This window comes from Toxorhynchites rutilus, chromosome 2 (assembly GCF_029784135.1).
Source record: "Toxorhynchites rutilus septentrionalis strain SRP chromosome 2, ASM2978413v1, whole genome shotgun sequence".
NCBI classification, from domain to species: Eukaryota; Metazoa; Arthropoda; class Insecta; order Diptera; family Culicidae; genus Toxorhynchites; species Toxorhynchites rutilus.
In genome coordinates this window covers 26182875-26197962 of record NC_073745.1, presented here as the reverse complement: position 1 = coordinate 26197962, position 15088 = coordinate 26182875, and the positions used below count along the sequence as shown (strand labels likewise).

The following is a 15088-nucleotide window of genomic DNA, read 5'->3' as shown; positions in this document are numbered from 1 at the left end:
TCTTAATATTTCGAATATTTGATTTACTATTAATTTTAATCATTTTTGATAAGTTTATATATAATATATTTATATTTTTAAGTGATTTTTGTTATTTTGTTTTTGTTAAAATTACTGTAACTTTTGTAATTTTTGAATTTATGTCTACTTTTATTTTTATCTACTATTCATGAAATTACATGACATTCATGGAAATTTTTGTAATTTTTGTAATTTTAGTATTTTTGTAATTTTTGAAATTTTTGAAATTTTTGTAATTTTAGTATTTTTGTAATTTTTGAAATTTTTGAAATTTTTGTAATTTTTGTAATTTTTGTAATTTTTGTAATTTTTGTAATTTTTGTAATTTTTGTAATTTTTGTAATTTTTGTAATTTTTGTAATTTTTGTAATTTTAGTATTTTTGTAATTTTTGAAATTTTTGAAATTTTTGTAATTTTAGTATTTTTGTAATTTTTGAAATTTTTGAAATTTTTGTAATTTTTGTAATTTTTGTAATTTTTGTAATTTTTGTAATTTTTGTAATTTTTGTAATTTTTGTAATTTTTGAAATTTTTGAAATTTTTGTAATTTTTGTAATTTTTGTAATTTTAGTATTTTTGTAATTTTTGAAATTTTTGAAATTTTTGTAATTTTAGTATTTTTGTAATTTTTGAAATTTTTGAAATTTTTGTAATTTTTGTAATTTTTGTAATTTTTGTAATTTTTGTAATTTTTGTAATTTTTGTAATTTTTGTAATTTTTGTAATTTTTGTAATTTTTGTAATTTTTGTAATTTTTGTAATTTTTGTAATTTTTGTAATTTTTGTAATTTTTGTAATTTTTGTAATTTTTGTAATTTTTGTAATTTTTGTAATTTTTGTAATTTTTGTAATTTTTGTAATTTTTGTAATTTTTGAAATTTTTGAAATTTTTGTAATTTTTGTAATTTTTGTAATTTTAGTATTTTTGTAATTTTTGAAATTTTTGAAATTTTTGTAATTTTAGTATTTTTGTAATTTTTGAAATTTTTGAAATTTTTGTAATTTTTGTAATTTTTGTAATTTTTGTAATTTTTGTAATTTTTGTAATTTTTGTAATTTTTGTAATTTTTGTAATTTTTGTAATTTTTGTAATTTTTGTAATTTTTGTAATTTTTGTAATTTTTGTAATTTTTGTAATTTTTGTAATTTTTGTAATTTTTGTAATTTTTGTAATTTTTGTAATTTTTGTAATTTTTGTAATTTTTGTAATTTTTGTAATTTTTGTAATTTTTGTAATTTTTGTAATTTTTGTAATTTTTGTAATTTTTGTAATTTTTGTAATTTTTGTAATTTTTGTAATTTTTGTTTGTAATTTTTGTAATTTTTGTAATTTTTGTAATTTTTGTAATTTTTGTAATTTTTGTAATTTTTGTAATTTTTGTAATTTTTGTAATTTTTGTAATTTTTGTAATTTTTGTAATTTTTGTAATTTTTGTAATTTTTGTAATTTTTGTAATTTTTGTAATTTTTGTAATTTTTGTAATTTTTGTAATTTTTGTAATTTTTGTAATTTTTGTAATTTTTGTAATTTTTGTAATTTTTGTAATTTTTGTAATTTTTGTAATTTTTGTAATTTTTGTAATTTTTGTAATTTTTGTAATTTTTGTAATTTTTGTAATTTTTGTAATTTTTGTAATTTTTGTAATTTTTGTAATTTTTGTAATTTTTGTAATTTTTGTAATTTTTGTAATTTTTGTAATTTTTGTAATTTTTGTAATTTTTGTAATTTTTGTAATTTTTGTAATTTTTGTAATTTTTGTAATTTTTGTAATTTTTGTAATTTTTGTAATTTTTGTAATTCTACTAATTTTGTGAAAAATGATCGTTGTTCGAAGTTCCTCACAACCTTAGGTTTTAAAACAAAATGTGTATCTCATAAATCTATTATTTTTCGGTTGCTTCTGAAACATTGTCACATTGGAATTAAAAAAATAATTTATATTATAACTTTTATAAGATTCATCTAATTAATTATTTGTTTCTTTATTACAGATTAACCGCAAACGTTATAACTAGCCTACTACAAAAAAGAGGTACGTAATCAAAAAATTTCACGCATTTCCCAGGTCTACGTTGTTTGCAACACCTATGCTGAATTGTTTGAAGCTTTTTGTGACATTTTTCTGCTTGCTCTCTGTGTTCAAATTAAAAATATAGTCGAAAGCAAAACATTTAAACAAGATGGTAACATATTTTTCAAGATAGGAAAAAAATATACGGTGTTTGTGATGAAGATAATCAGCTTCGTTAGCCGTCGGAACGACAAATCCTAGTGATTGCTTGCTTTACAGGTTTTGCTTTCTTCAAAGATAATATATATGATATGATATAGGGATGAATAACTATAGCTCTAGTCCTCCTATATCAATCACATTTTTCCTTTCCAACATTGTAATGAGATTCATTAGATCCCCGCTCAAAAGATCGTCACATCGTTGAAGTCATTTCCGAATACAAACCAATCGAATGTTTATCGGTTTTTCATACGCTTCAGATTCAGAAATAGACGAAGCACCCGAAGCATTTTTTTAAATTCTTTATTTTTGAGACTTTCATCCTCCTGGGCTGGTTTGTCTCAGAGCACCAGAAACATTTATTATTAAATATTATGGTTAGCAACAATTATTCCCATAGGAAATAGTGGAAGCTTATTTTAAAGGTTGATGACCTTGCCAAAACTTCTGTCAAGTACCAAGTAAAGTACTGTTTAATTCCTTAATTGATTTTCTCGAGTAGTTCAACTTTCCAACATCATCTTCGCCGCGACCGATGAAAGCTCTCCTCAGTCAAACGACTCACCCAAATAATTCAAATATTTGCTATTCGCACTGTGATGGCGATGTAAGCGCGGTTATTTTCGAATATGACATGTCGTGATGCCATCACCAGCATCACACCAAGAGCGACAAAAAATAAGAGAAAACAGAAAAAATTAATGGATTTTTTCTGCTGCTGCTCGCAGACTTTCGGTTGTTTGACTCCGCGTGACAGTGAAACACAAACCCACCTTCACCTTCTGTCGCATACTTTTTTTTTTGTTCGGTTCCATGGATGTTGGAGAAAAGGTTCATTTTCCTCCAGCTTATGAATTCAAGTCTTTGCTAGTTTAATTTTTTCTCGCCTCACGCCGCACCGGCATGCATTAATGGTGACAACAATTGCGAATTAATGCTCGTTTCGCTCCATCATGACCTGCCGCAGGTTTGCTGTTGCTGCTGGAGGTCTGAGGTGCAATAACCACCACCAGCCTGCAATGAAACCGGTGACATGTGCAATGCACTTTCATGAAATACTGGATCAGTCGCGCGGTCTTGCGAAGAACATGATTTGCATAAGGGGTCGTGATTAAGTGCCCCCTAACCATTTCAGCAACCAACCAGCTCGGCGTGGTAATTTGTTGGGAAAAGTTGTGCGCGAGAAACAAATTGCACTGTTCCAAGCGTCTCGCGTAGAGTTCGATTTTGCGGGGAGAAATGATTCCAAAAGAATAAAAAAAACAACACGCAGCTCACGCTTTGGTGACACTTTGGAGAGACGGCCTTCAGGTATTCGAGAAAGAGACAATCCACAATCCAAACTGGCTCAAGTGCCGGGCTCTATCTGCCGCGCTTTTCCATTCATGATGTCATCGTCATAAATAGAATCTTAATCATATGCAATAACCGCGATCGGTGGGTCTCCGGGGAGCGGACCTGGCTCTCCAACAGGTCGGATTGTCGGATTTGGCGTCATCGTCGTCGCTTTGTTCGACGCCTTGAATTTGGTTCAAAGCAATGGTTCGCTTCGCGGTGTGTATTTCTGTTTGTTTTTTATTTGCGAGGGTGACAGAAAGATACTTGTTCATTTTAATTTATACAAAGTGTTGTTGGGGGCCACACTCTTTCCTTTCCTCCCCCCTATGGATCGTGTGGATGATGATCAGATGGTCGATGTGTAGGAAACGAGAAACGCTTCGCGACAGGTCATATGGTTATTTTCACCTCTAGACTAAGTGAGTCTGATTTTGCCTTGCGAACGCGATTCGGCCTGCGAAAAGGAGTTCCTCGGAAGATGGCCAACCCTGCTTGGAAAGTCGATGGTTAGTTATGCGAGATTGCTTTACACTTCCCTGGAATCGCGCGCTGATTTGTCGTTCATTGACTCGGATTTGGAGTTCTTTGCTTGGAGTGGATGTTTATTGCTTTTCCGTGATGGTCTCCGAGTGTAGAAATAAACAAGCGGAGATTATTATACTGCATGTAGAGGTTTTACATCCTTCTGAAACTGGTGTCGTAGATAGACTTCTGATTATCTCTTAAAAAACTATGTATTCTGAATTCAAATGTCCATCCTTTCTCGTTTCCTTTTCAATTTAGCGAAATATCAAATATTGATAACTTTGATTTAAATATTTTGGTTACATTTTCAAAGCAGTGCTTAAAGTTTAATTTATTCCTGGGTATTATGCTTTAAAGACCCCAATACGTGACAGTGGAATAAATTGAATTTTAACAATGATCTGGATTTAATTTGGAGAATATTGAAAAAAAGAACCAATTGCAATAAAAAGGGATCTCACACAAACTTTCCTTTGAGATTGGCAGCACCCTCTTAGAATTCATTGAAACTTTTAGGGAGTAAAAGCAATAGCTGATTAGGCAACTTTGCATACTATATTTTTCCATACTTTACGTAGATTGTTCTCTGGGAAGGGTACTTTATGTCCCCCTACCGAAAATCGTTTTAGCTCATACATATAGATAAAGCTATTTAATCTATGTGCCTTGAGTAACTTTCAGGCTGTTTTTGATTTCTTTTATATTGAAAAACTGAATTCCTGAAGTTCTAAAATTCTATCTTCGTAAAACTGTCATTTCAAAAAAAGGCTCATATGCCTGAACAATAAAAGGCAATATAATCGGCTACAATTTGCCCAAATATCGCCAAAAGTTTGAAGGAAAAAAAAAAAGTGAAGGAAAAATTAGAAATGTATATTTTATTGTCCAAATGGTATAACCGTTGGTGTTTATGACTACACACTTATAAACCAATATTAAACTTTTGAATAATTGAAAAAAATCAAGTACCATTTGAACGACTATCTCACGTTCTGATAGAAGCAAAAGAGAACGAAACATAAAAACTGCAATCGCATCGGCAAACTCTCAGTTTCTTTTGTATATCAGTTGAACGGACATGGAAATGTTTTTGATTTTTGACGTAGATGTAAGAAACCCGGGTAAAGTCGATCTTTTTTGCCTTTTCATTAAAATATGCAGTATGTCATTTAGGTTCCGGGGCTTAATATATATTAAACTATTATCAATAAGGAGTTTGTTTCACCTACTCAGACGGGTGTATGAGAATGTTATCTCAGAGTATTGAAGCCTTTAATTACCAGAATCCGTCGAATTCGATCCGAATATCACAATCCAAAAATGGGTGGGTTATATCTAGGATGTAACCGCAAGGTTGACGTGGGACTGCCGTTGTCTTAGTAAGCAGTTGTATTGTATTGATTAAATTATCGATTGGATGAGACAATTTTCAAATTCAATTGAATTCAACATATTTGCTTTGTAAGTGAAAAGTTTGAACAGTTGCCATGTAAGATCAATTCATGCTTTGTAATAGATTATGTTCTTCGTTACAAGTATATTCGATGGCCATCCTTTTACGTTTGATATGATGCCTAGGACTACCAAAATATGTGAACGGAAGAATTGTCAAACGATCATTGTATTTTATATTTCCCTCTGAAATTATTGCGTCTCTCATGTTTACGTAGTTCTTGAACCGCGAATGTTCATTCACCTCTAGTAGCAGAAATGAAGATTTCCCAGACTTCTCAGTTTAGAAGTACGTTTTAGAGAAACATATTCCGGTCTGCACAAAGAAAAGCGAGTATAAAAGTACTCGCCGCTTGCATATATTGTCAAAGCGGATTCCCCCAGAAACATTGATTTTGAAGTCCGTGTTAGGAAAACACATTTCGGTGTGAAAAAAAATACCCCCTTACATGAATATTTCCGAACGAACGAATGTGATGAATTATAGAGCTTTGAACTTTTCAGTTCATTCACCTCTAGTACATTTCCAAAACGGATTCCCACAGGTACATTGATTTTGAAGTCTGTGTTGGGGAAACCGTAAATCAGACCAATCAAAACTTGACAGTTAGGGCGTTGAGATAACGCTTGACATTTTACAGTTATTCAATAGTTTATCTCATGAAAAAGTCACAGGAGGGTTGTGTCCTAGACACGACCGCATAGTTTACGTAGGATTCCGTTAGGTTATCTGTTGTTTTGTATACGTTTGAAGAATTACATTGTTAAACTCTTCGATTATTATTCGGTGGCCCGAAAAAGGGCCGTTTTGTCTGGTTGTTAGGTATTGTTTGCTCACTCGACCAGTGTTCACAACCGAGTGATGATGATAGAAGGATGGTGATTAGTTATTAGATGGTGCGTATCACGATAGAAGATGCCAAAGTGGAATGAAATATGACGAAAGCCGCCCTCTTTGGCTCTAAACGAGATGGCTCCTGTTCTATGTATGGATTAAATGAAGAAAAAAAACTCATCAATGTAATATAAGATAATTATCATTATCGAACACAATTATCAATTTTTCTCGCCAGATAAATCAATTCATCGAAAGATTCTCAATCGAACGAAAATAATAAAAACACTCTTTAATCGCTCCCAACTTTTTCGCCAGCACGTATGCAATCAGCAATGCCCACGCTAGTTACAATGAGCACTATCCATTTGTGTGCGTCGTTTGTTAAACTATCGACCACGAGAGCTGTTTACTCCTAAACACCTTAAATTTGAAATCTCTGTTATTCCTGTCGACGGAAACAAAAGCTCTCCTTGCTTTCATGTATTTGCAATGCCGATTTCCCCCAGGCAGCTTTGTTTTGATGTCTCTGTTAGGGAACACATTTCGATGGAAACAAAAGCTCCCCTTACTTTCATGTTTTTGCAATGCCGATTTTCCCAAGGCAGCTTGGTTTTGATGTCTCTGTTAGGGAACACGCTTCAGTGGGAACAAAAGTTCCCTTCACTTTGATGTATTGCAATGCCGATTTCTCCATATCTTCAATTTCGACCAATCAAAACGAGGTATTTCTGTTTGGAGATTTTTCGATTGTTTGATAGTTATTTTCATATGATATATTATTTTATACATTGTGATGAATTGTTATGGAGTGCTCAGATCGATTGATGCAAATAGCTCGTAAATCCATAAGGAAATAACTGACCAATAATTGTAAGTGCACGAGCCGCCGCATGTGTTGTCAATTTGACCAATCAGAAGTGGGTATTTCCGTTAAGATAGGGGTTGAGATTTTTTAATTATTCGATAGTTAGTTTCATGAAATATATTATTTTATTCAATTTAAAAAATTGTTATGGAGTACCGAAATTGATTGACGCAAAAATCTCATCAATCCATCATGGAATGACTGAGCAATAAGCGTTTGAAATTGGACAATTTCACGATGTGTTCGATTTTCGATTTTCAATTTGTACCCCAATATGCTCCCGAAAGACGTAATCCTACGTCAAAATAACATTCTATTAATTGAGCTAGATGCGTAGAAATATTTCCTATCAATTGATGCAAACATCTTTCCGATCTATTAACAAATATTCGAGTTATAAGCATTCGAAATCTTTCATTTTTTTTCCTGCATGTTTTGGTTAGGTTCATTTCACCCCCATATACTTCGGTTAGACGTAGTCCCCCGTCAAAAGTTGACCTCTAAATGATAATGTACCGTGTCACAAGTCACAGGTCGCGTGTTAAATTCTGGCTCGAAATCGCATCTGTGTCTTTTTTCACCTGGCGTGGTACTGACTTTTATAGCTTCTATAAATTTAGAAAAAATAAAAAGAGCAATAAGGTAAATCGAGCGGCTTTAGCTAAAGCGTTGTACATCATTTCTCAACTAGTGTTAACATCACACTGAAATCCATGTAAAAAGTGTATTGGAGTCGGAGGAAACTATTACGAATAATAAAATCAAATTTTGCGATAAACAATTCAATGGAATGAAATAGGCTAGGCTATAAGTGAATGAGTTGCGAAAATTTTAAACCTCGTTTTTTCAGTTTCACTGTAGACAGCACTAAGCCAACTCTATGTGTCATAGCTGAAAGCTGATTTGGAATTTATTATCTATTGATTCGACAGAAGAAAACTTTTGTGAATATAGAATTGTTTTCGGTTTTTTTTTCCAATCGATCTTCAATTCACTCTACGTCACCATACGAAAAATGTAACGAAAAATTGAGAGATTTCAAATGCAAATTACGCAGAATCGTTTTTACGGTATATTTTATAAACTATACCATTAGACGGCAAATTCATTCAGCATTTTTTTCGCCTGAAACATCAACAGTAGAAATTGTAAAACAAATGAACAACTCAACTAATAAAAGAGGTATGTTTTGCGAGCGAATGCGAAGCTAATCAATGTATTATACATTCTTTTTTTTTAGCTTGATTCCCGTGAATGTTGTGTGCAACACAAAATTTTTATCAAATAAATTAGACATCCAGACAATGTGTAGGAATAAGGGTATTTTAGATGGTAGAGTGGGTCAGTGAGATGGTTGCAGTTCCATTAAAAACATTATTTCAGTGATACCAGGGTGAATTGGCATGGCCTTTTTTCACCGAAAAAAGTTACTACTCCCGAACACTTAGAACATGGTTAATAATAAAAATAAGACAATAGAATGAAATAAAAAAGTCACAATAAAAATCAAGCAGTTTTATGTTTCCATGTGGATTTTTTCTCAAACATCACGAAATCAGTATTTAGAAACATTTCATTGTTGCTTCCCCATAAACTTCATATTCAATGTAAAGAATGACGACATAATTTTTTTGACGTAGAACTACGTCTTTCATTAAGGGTGCGAAATCAGAAAACAGGTCACGTTTTTATGAAATAAAGTTAACGTTAATAACTATTTTTGGCGATTTGCAAACTAAACGAATCGGAAAACCCCTAAGATTTGTTTAATATGCTATACATTAGAATTCCCTGGTTTGTGAATGGTTAAAAATCATGAAAACTTTTAGCGTTTTCATTTTCCCATACATTTGTTCTGTACATTTGTACATTTCCCGAACAGAGCAGTCAGTAACGAGCAACTTATCGACGACCAACGGAGGGGAAGTCGTAGGATTTCAAGTCTTCGTGAACAAAGAAAAAGTAGAAGAATGAAGGGGAATTTTTGCTTAGAGTATAAACAGTGGATCTCGCTGAGGCAAACTTTCATTCGGCATCGGACTGTTGAGCAATCCAGTTCACTTTGCTTTCGCTGCGCTTCGATCTAAGATTGGACCCCACCAGTGGTAATTCAACTTGGATATCGTCGTGTGGTTTTTTCAGTTCATTTTTGGCGTTATTCGTATCGTGTGTTTTTCTTTCCGCGTCATAAATTAGACGCTTCGCGTAGTGTTTGATGAGCAAAAAGAAGAGGAAGGCAGGCTCGAGCCCTGCAAAAAACGAACGAATTGCCAGGGGCAATAAAATTTCGAGGTAAGCGTCATCTAATGATGCACGCGATGTTGGTGCAGTGAAAAGCGCTCGCACTGAACCGAGCCTTCGCGTGTGTGACACCGCATCGAACAACAGCGAAGTAGGCGATTTCGGCGCGTCGGTCGAACATGTAAACACCGTTACCCAGGCAGCAACCAAATCAAGCTCTCCTCGCTGGTGGTGAAGGCGGTCGCTCTTGACAAACTCATCAGCGAATTCGCATCGAAGGGTGTTACTGCAGGGTACAAGATGTGTGGCATAATGCAGTCTTTTTCAAACAGTTAACATTGATTGTTTTCCGTCATCATAAGGGCTTCGTTGTTGCCTTTGAGGATGCATCAATGCATTAAACTGACGTTATGGCGAAGCAGACGTTAAGATTGTGCGCCAAAGTGTTATAGAATGATATCCGAAGATATAAACAAGCGACTTATATAGAATAACAGCGTAGTTCTACGTCAATAATGCGGTCGTATCTTGGACACAACCTCCTGTAATTTTTTGTTTACCGGTTCACATACACTTCGTTTACCATTCCATCCTGTTATGTGTTACACTGATATTCATTCATCATTTCCAGTAAGACAGTTGAACTTCCAGTCAGAAACTAATTTTGTTTTTGTTCGGGTGAAACTAATCGAAATGTCCCAACATTCGACTGTTATTTACAATCTTATTTATTATCGCAATGAGCGCAAGTGCGAAAGTGGTGCAACAAAGCGTGCACTAACTGTTGCAGAACGTTTTAAGCGGCGCAGAAAACGAAAGCTAAGAGAAACGGTTTAATTAACGTCTGAATCTAATGGCCCATCATCCACCGTGCTACATTAGGATGCTCAAGCGGTAAATTCGAACATTCTGGACAAGGAAGTTGCGGATGATACATCTTACCACTTCCATTGTTACAATTCGTTCGAGGGAAATCAATAGATATAACAAACAGCCCTTTGCAAGGCCACCATTTGGAGTTTCAAAAGATTTAAAATAACAGATTTCTGAACATTGAACGTTAAAAACATTTTTAAAAAAAACAATTGTTCCGAACAATCACAGTCCTACGTCAAACTTACCTCCGTGCCTCTAGGCTCAGACCCATCGACTTTTTACGGTTTGAATTATCCTCTCCCAATTACTGCTCGCATGTGGAGACGCGGGTGTATCGCAGCTCCACGTTGTTATTGTTGTTATTTACGTTTATGTCGCTTAGAGAATACATCACTTTTAGTTGAGTTCTCCGTCTAGAGATGCAGTTACGATAAGCCCTTCAAAACGAATCCGCTGAAAATACGAACTCGATGTGGTTTGCCAGTGCGTTTACCCTTTATAAGGCAACTATATTGAAACCCACAGAAAATATTTTACATTTCATTCACAATTTGATCTATTTTTCACTGTAAGCGTTTCATTTAGGATCTACGGTTCAAGATCAGGCTATTTTTCAATAAAATAAATGGTTTATTTGATTAAAATTTCAAATTTTAATTGTTTTCTTTATAAGCCCTTACAAAAAAAATTTGGCTGCACCAGAAAAAACTATGGATGGGTTATACCTATGATATAACCGCAAGGTTGACGTAGGACTGCCGTTGGCTTAGTAATCATATGTGTTTCTTCAATTAGCAATACTCGCACCTCGGATGTTCCTCATTGGGTACGGTATCGCCGCTGCGATGAGCTATCTTTTGCGTGTATTGATTAAAATTATTGATTAAACTAGTGAATGAATGAAACAATCTACGAATTCAATTGCAAAAAACCCATTTATGTCAATTCATGCATTATGGTAGTTGTTATCGCAGCAAATAGTTATCAACATTTTGCCTAATCATCAAACGGTATGCGTAGAAGTTCAGTGAGCTGGCGACATGAAGGGATATCTTCCAATGCAGTCATGAATAACCAAGTCAAGAGTTGCATTTATACCCGCTTTTGTAGACCCTGTTAGCAAAACGAATTCCGGAGTGTAAAAACGCATGGGGGTTTAGAAGTACTACCGACTTGCATGTATTTGCAATGCTGATTTTCCCAACTTCTTGGTTTTGGAATCTGTATTAAGAAAACACATTCTGGTTTGCAAAAATGCAAGCGAGTACAAAAGTACCCGCTGCTTGCATCTATTTTTCTATGCCAATTTTCCCATGCTCCATGGTTTTGTAATCTGTGTTAGGGAAAAATTCCGATTTGCTAAAACACAAACCAGTACAAAAGTACCCGCAGCTTGCATCCAATTTCTCCAGGCTCCATGGCTTTGAAGCCTGTATAAGGGAAACATCCATTCATTCCAGCGATCGTACCTCAATCGTTGCGTAATCATAACTGAGTGAATTTCCGAGCGGCACTCGTTTATATACCGATTGGTATGATTTCAATAGGCTGTTTTGAAAGCAATTTTAGGGCTATTGAAACAAGTTTTTAGATAAAAAAATGACAAGCATATAACGCGTAGACATTTTATCGTTCGAACGAAGTGTTTATCATACCATTTCGTTCAGTTGATTAGGAGCTATTTACGCTCAAAATCTCGTTCTCCGGCGTAACGCTTTGAACTTACTCCCCACTTACACCCCAGTATAGAAATGAAAGACGTAGTCCTACGTCAAAATTGTTTTGCATAACCAAAGGCGCAATGAAGTGAGTTTACAAGGCAGCGTTAAACAGTGTTTGGGATTAATGAGAAGTGGCAACAACAATAAAACACTACAAGTTGAAAATTTACACCCGATTATTGATAATATATAGTTGTGTTGACGTATTCATGATCGCTTGTTTGTATACAAAACATAGGCTTTTGAACGAACGATACTAACATTCCCTCCCTTCCCCTGGTGATTGTAAAGACGTGGCCGGCGTCTTTATTGATTATTCAAAGTTCGAATCACCGAAACTTGCACAATGAGAATGGTCTGCTACTCCCAAGCGTCATTCAGTGTGTTCTTTGTGCAATTTCGCTGATTCAGGTCGATCACTACCCAAGCTCAAGCTCAAGCTCAGAAAAATAGGGTTTTAAACGAACGTTTAAACGTTTTTTAAACGTGAATCGAATTGTATCGATTCTGGTGCCCCACCACATTTCCAGAATTTTCTCTACTAATAAATCGTTGGTCCACCCTAACTCTATAAAGAAATGAACGAAATACCTCTCATCTTCGTGCACTATCCTTCCGTTTCACATTCATCCGTTTTATTCTTTCCATTCTATTTGATTATATTCAAGTTTTCAATCTACGTTTTCAGTTTATATTCAAATGAAAGCTTCGTACGTACTCATTGAAAGAAATAAAAATGGCGAGGTGAAGGGCTGTACAGTAGGGCAATATGAGTAATCAGTTGCCAGTGCCGGTAGTGTAGTGGTAAGCGTTACTGCTATGCCGCTATTCATTTTTAACGAGATAACTTTGTTTTGGAGAAATGAACCGGATGAAACATTCAATTGTGTGCGTCCTTTCGCCTGCGAAGCGAATAACTTTGACGATGATAATGAGTAGTCAAGCCGAGCAGTTGCAAAGTACTGAATGTGAATTACATTAAAAGCATTCAAAATTCATTACTTCCGAACTACTGGACCGATTCAGATGATCTACATATCATATTAAAAATAAATTGCAAAATATTTTGGAAGTTTTTGGGAAAATATTGCACTTGCAAATTGGATTTTATTTTCGTAATTATTTATTGTAATTGTTTTTAAAGTTTACATGGCTTCGGACTAGAGAGCGCTTTATATTTGTATATATTTTTACTAGCTGACCCGGCAAACTTCGTCTCGCCCAAAATTGTTTTTTTGTTATCAATACCTTCAAACTTACACGTTTTCTTACTAAGCGCGAGTTCATAAGTCCAATCGCAGAACTGTTCATTGATTGTTCATCTTCTAATCGACCCCGTTGAATTTACCTTTTACTAAAAAAAATCCTAGTACTTCTACCAAAACTCATCATTATAATATCAGATTATTTTCGGCCACAGACCTCTCTCTCTTCTCCCCTTTAGAGAGGGGGAGGGGTTTCTATTGACCATAGAAACGTTTCGTGCCCCCTTAAAATCTTCACATGTCAAATTTGGCTCCATTTGCTTGATTAGTTTTCGAGTTATGCAGAAATTTGTTTTTCATTTGTATGGCAGCCCACCCTAAGAGAGGGAGAAGTATCTAACCACACAATGATTCTATGAATCATTTATTGCACCCTAAAACCTCCACATGCCAAATTTGGTTTCGTTTGCTTGATTAATTCTCGAGTAGTGCAGAAATTTGTGTTTCATTTGTATGGTAGCCCCCCTTTAGAGAGGGGGGTGGAGTGTCTTACTACTATAGAAACATTTATTGCACCCTAAAACCTCCACATGCCACATTTCGTTCCATTTGCGTGATTAATTCTCGAGTAATGCAGAAATTTGTGTTTCATTTGTATGGCAGCCCCCCTTTAGAGAGGGGGAGGGGTCTCAAACTATCACGAAAACCTTCCCCGGCCCCAAAAACCCCTACATACCAATTTTCATGTCGATCGGTTCAGTAGTGTCCGAGTTCATAAGAATCAGACAGACAGACAGACAGAAATCTATTTTTATATATATAGATTTCTTGAAAGCTTGAAAGCTGGTTTCTTACGAATCATATCCAAAAATTAGAAATGTGGTTTTTTTCGTTTATGGTTTTTCAAAGTTGACCGATGGTCCCAAAAATCTTTTTTTTCCCAAAATGCCTTTTTTTAAAAAATATTACATTTTAACCACAGGACTGATTTAAACAATTGACAAATCAAACTGAGGCCAATGAGCTAGTCTTCTTTCACTAATATCACAACTGGAAACAAATTGGTTTTTGTTTTTGTAATTATTGATTGTATTTGCTTTTTTTTATCCAAAATATATATTTTATTAAGGCTCATATGGCGTCAGCCTAACGGGGCCGGGAGTTCAATATTTTGACAATGTTTGCTTAGACTATGTTAGTAATACAGGGTGGGCCATTTAAAGTGGAAGCATCTGGCAACCCCATAACTTTTGACAGAGATGTCAGATTAACAAATGCCATACCGCGTTGGAAGCGTCATTTCAGTACAATTTTAACCATGGAACAATACACACCTAAACAACGCGCTGAAATTGTTCAGCTGTACATTCAAAATAACTTCTCAATTGTGGCTTTTGGCAAAAAATCATAATGTCTGATGAGGCGCATTTCAACTTGAATGGAGGAGTGAATAAACAAAATTGTCGGTTTTATGCTACTGAAAACCCTCAATTCATCGAAACGCAACCTCTTTACGACCAAAAAGTTACTGTGTGGTGTGGCATTTATGCCGATAAAGTCATCGGCCCGTACTTCTTTGAAAACGAAAATGGAGCAACGGTAACCGTGAATGGGGAGCGTTATCGGACAATGATAACCGATTTTTTATTGCCATTTGTTCGTGAAAATGAATTGGACAATGACTGGTTCCAACAGGACGGCGCTACATGCCATACAGCGGCTGCCACGACCAAATTATTGCGCGAAATGTTCCCCGGAAGATTAATATCGA

General features: G+C 34.5%; 1 protein-coding gene across 2 annotated transcripts in view; it reads left to right on the top strand.

The window, feature by feature from the left end:
* The window catches only part of LOC129768539 (zinc finger CCCH domain-containing protein 13), a 101863-nt gene that overhangs the window by 16231 nt on the left and 70544 nt on the right, over positions 1-15088 (top strand). For both annotated transcript variants that reach the window (XM_055770262.1, XM_055770261.1), the window contains exon 2: positions 2015-2055. The gene's annotated coding sequence lies outside the window, so the exon portion shown is untranslated. The remainder of the gene's footprint in view (positions 1-2014; positions 2056-15088) is intronic.